Raw genomic sequence first — 4,438 nt, 5'->3', positions numbered from 1 at the left:
TTAATTCCTAGCTCATTGATTAGATGGTTGTGGAAACAACTGCATACAGCTCAAAGGTTTTTAATGATTTTTTGACTTTCCTCTAAGTTTGTCAGTACAATTCCAGCACAACTCAATTTTCTAGTAAAATGTCATAATCTGTAATAAAAGCTTTCAGATCCATCAATATAGCAAGGGGATTTAATCACTGTCTTTGTTCATAGCTAATCATCAAAAACATTTTTGGTCCCACTGCCAAATTAATTTATTAATGAATTAGCATAATGTAGTGAAACAAAAGGCTGGGAAATAGTTTGGAATACTTTCTTTTTCAAATTACGTACTTGGAAGGAACATAATTGAAGGGAAAGAAAACTGAAGGAGGGAAGTGGAGGAACAAGAGGTAAAAAAAAAAAATGAAGGTAACCTACATTATGTTTTTAGGTGTGAAGGTTAGTGATGGCTAGCAACCATCAGCCAGCAAGTGGTCACCAAAAGTGGAGTTCCCTACGATCGTCGTCATCGACAAGTGACGATGTTCGATGATCATTGGCCGGCAACCAATGGTGGCAGTTTTGGTGGTCTCAAACAACAAGTGGTTTTGGACAATTAAGAACAAAGTGATGGTCAATGGTGTTCGTGGAAACATGAGTACAGTTATATTCTATCACTTCCCTCCCTTCCCCTCAAATCCATTCAATTTTGGATGAATCAATTTTGATGGAAAGCAGAGGCCAATGTTATAAATAATTATTAAATCTAACAAAAACTTTTAAGAACAAAAAAATGCACACAAGAACAGCATTAATATATTTCCAAGCTCACCAATAAACCTGTAAATCTAATTTTTTTTTTTTTTTGCATCTATCATATAATGCAATGGAAAAAAAAAAAAATCAAGAAAGGGGGAACTGTCTGAAATCTCACCACTATGAGACCGAATAGGTTGCTTGGTCGATACTGACAAACTCGGCATCCAGGACCTTGCAAAATTTAAGTTCACTTCTTTTGATAGAGTAGATATTGGAACACCAAAAGAACCTGGACAGACATAGGACTCATGCAGTTGATCTAGTAATTTAAACAATGAGCAATACATTCAAGAAGACTGAAGTCTTGGGGCGGAAAAAGCATAGCTGACACCAAGCAACACATTAAATTGTTACTAGGAAGTAAGTGCAGAGCGACAAGACCCAATAGGGCTCAGTTTAAATTCTAGTTGAAGGTCAGAGTGAGTGAAACTACTTCTTGGCACAACTCATTCTTGCCGGTATTTGAATCGTTGAAGAAACAATGTCTGAAACTTTAGTAAACACATATCAAGTATAACATAACTTGTTTAATATCTGTTCCTATGGGTCTCATTCTCATGGAAGCCATAGTTCTCAGCAATTACCTCAAATTTCCCCCCATTTTGATCAGATCCTCTTTCTTGAAAACATTAGAGTTGGCAACAATTTGAGAAACCAACAGGAGAAAAAACAACTTATCCTTGCTTCTCAATTATGAATCTTCAGGGCAAACCTTACCCTTTGAAGATGCTATACATTTTGGTGAATGGAAGAGGAGTTGAAGATGCATGTGTCAACCTATCTCAAAAGCTGTCTAACCAAATTTGCACTTATTAATGGTTGCAACATCGACAAGGGGGACTAGAAGACTTCTAAAGGGCACACAAAAATGCCAGAACTAGAGAAGTACTTGGTGCTTCAAGCCATTAAATAGAAGTGTTTACAAAAGAACTTTCGCTTCAGAGTACTTGGGTAAAAAATCAGCAAGGGCTCACTCATATAGGAGAAAAAAGGGATTGGATAGTGGATTAAATTCTGAACATCGGCGGGAATCTACTTTCATCTATCAATTTGCCTATTATCCAATCCCCGCCCCTAAGGGATGTCTTAATGAATCTGACTATCTCATAGAAGCACAAAATAGTTATATAAGTTGGAAATTTTTTAGAACTGTAGTAGTTTCAACTCCAATCAAATGGCTATACTTTTGATGCTTGCTCCCAACTAAGTTAACACAGGAAGAAACAAGCCTAAAGAACCCCAACTCAATCCAAGCCGTTCAGATGGCAACAAACCACATTCAATGGCCAATGTGGATGGCTAGTTTTTACAAAAAAAAAAAAAAACTGAAGAAACACTAAAAATGTCGGTCGATCAATAAAGCAGATATGACATCAGAAATGAGGGGGCGTTTGGTATGAGCATGGGAATGGGAATCTGAATGAGAATCATTATATTGTGGAATGGGAATGGGTATGAGCATGGATATCACTCTTAAAAGCAATGCTTGGTTAGTTGCATACTTTCTATCGGAATAAATCAATATTTCCTTTTTTACCCTTAAAGGAAAATAAGAGAAAAAAATAGATGTGAGAGAAAGATGAATGTGAGAGAAAAATATGATGAAAGAGAATGATGAGAGAGAAAGTATGATGAGAGAGAAAATGTGATGAGAAAGAATGAAGAGAGAGAAAGTGTGATGAGAGAAAATGAGAAAAGAGAGTGTGATAGAAAAGAGCATGATGAGAGATAAAATATGATGTGAGAGAAATTATGATGGGAGAGGATGAAGAGATAGAAAATGTAATGAGAAAAAAATGAGGGGAGAAAAAAATGAGGGGAGAGAGAGTGTGTGATGAGAAAGATTGAGAAGAGAGAAAGTATGATGGGAGAGAAAGTGTGATGAGAAAAAAAAGAGAACAGTGAGTGTGATGGGAGAGATGATGAGAGAGAAAGTATGATGAGAGAGAAAGTGTGTTGAGGAAAAAAAAGGAGGGAGTGTGACAAGAGAGATTGAGGAGAGAGAAAGTATGATGAGAGCGAAAGTGTGATGAGAAAAAAAAGAGAAAAGAGAGTGTGATGAGAGAGATTGAGGAGAGAGAAAGTATGATGAAAAAAGAAGGAAGAGAGTGTGATGGAAGAGATTGAGGAGAGAGAAAGTATGATGAGAGAGAAAGTGTAATGAGAAAAAAGGAAAGAGAGTGTGATAGGAGAGAGAAAGTGTGTGATAAAATGATGAGAGAGAAAATATGATGAGAGAGAACAAGGAGAGAGAAGTGATATGAAGAAAAAATAAATTTTGATATTTGATATTAAGGGAGAAAATTTTAGTTTTAGGTCAAGGGTATTTTTGGAATAAGAGAATATTTTGATTGATGAAAATAGGGTAATGACTCATTGAAGGGGAGGTACATGGGAATGAGTTATTACCCAATTTCAAGGATTCATTTCCTTATTCCTATTCCTATTCCTATAATCCAAACATTAACAATGATAATCCATGATTCTCATTCCCATTCTCCACTCCTATTCCCCTAAACCAAACCCCCCCTGAATTCTCATGTTGATGTTGCAAAATTAGTCAATCATTTAGAGAAATTCAGTTATTGTGCGCAATAGTTTTAAGTATATAATTAATAATATCCAAAGATGAAATGGATCTTAAGCCCAATTTTGCGAAGTGAGAAAACAGATAAGAAGCATATCGTTGCGGATCAGAACAAGTTGTTTTCGCTTCATCACTGAAAGAATTGAATCAATGACAACTGCCTGAAACAAATTAAGGGTTAGAATGTAGCGCTACCTGAGTCAGAACAAGTCTGGGTAAATTGGGTGCCTGAAACAAAGCCACCGCCTCCGTGTCGGCGATCCAAATCCACGCTCGTAAAGTGGGCATCGAACGGCTGCACACCCGCGACCTGATCCGGTCGCGCGCCATTTTCATACAAAAAGAAACCGAGAAAGAAAACCATAAGTCTCGAATCCACAACGAGGTCAAGCTCCAACCGATGCCAGAAGGAGAGCTTCAAGCTCGATAGGAAGCTGAAATTCAGAGAAGCCTTCTTAGGCAATACCGAGGAGGCGGAACCCTGCATGGAGAAGATCGAGGACGGAGAAGGAGCTCGCGGATGTGGAATTTTTGGCAGAGGCAATTTGAAATGGCGATTGCGGACGGTCTGTACTTTTAGTCCCACATCACATAGGGGACATAGAGATAGCAGGCAGACGTGTCTAAGATGGGGACCTACTCCTGTATTTGAATATGCTTGCTTGGACGGGGTCGACGGGTCATCAGGAAAGTTCGTGTCCTAAATCTACGGCTTTCAATGCACGCTGGAATTGCGTTGGTTTAGCATCTTCCAAAGTGGGAGAGTCGACGTCCTGCTGATCGATCCGGTCTTATGGAATCGGGGTGTTTGGCTGTAAATTTATATTAAAAAGTTGGTTCAAGAAAGTGGTTTTAACATATTTGATGTGCAAATTATGACAAGTTCACAGGACACCACCGGAGCAGGAGGCATGTATAGTTTGTATTTGTGGTTGGATTGATTTTTTTTTTTTAATTTGAGGTTGGTTGTGATTTTGTTTGAGTTCATTGTTCTTACACATATTTACCAAAAGACGTACATGGTATATTATATTTATTAAAAGGTGTATCATCGTTTGGT

General features: G+C 37.8%; 1 pseudogene; it reads left to right on the top strand.

The window, feature by feature from the left end:
- The first annotated feature begins 4,032 nt into the window (after positions 1–4,032).
- On the top strand, positions 4,033–4,155 carry LOC122013035 (annotated as a pseudogene).
- Positions 4,156–4,438: the final 283 nt, after the last annotated feature.

Source organism: Zingiber officinale, chromosome 8A (assembly GCF_018446385.1).
Source record: "Zingiber officinale cultivar Zhangliang chromosome 8A, Zo_v1.1, whole genome shotgun sequence".
NCBI lineage: Eukaryota > Viridiplantae > Streptophyta > Magnoliopsida > Zingiberales > Zingiberaceae > Zingiber > Zingiber officinale.
This window is presented reverse-complemented; position numbering and strand designations above follow the sequence as displayed.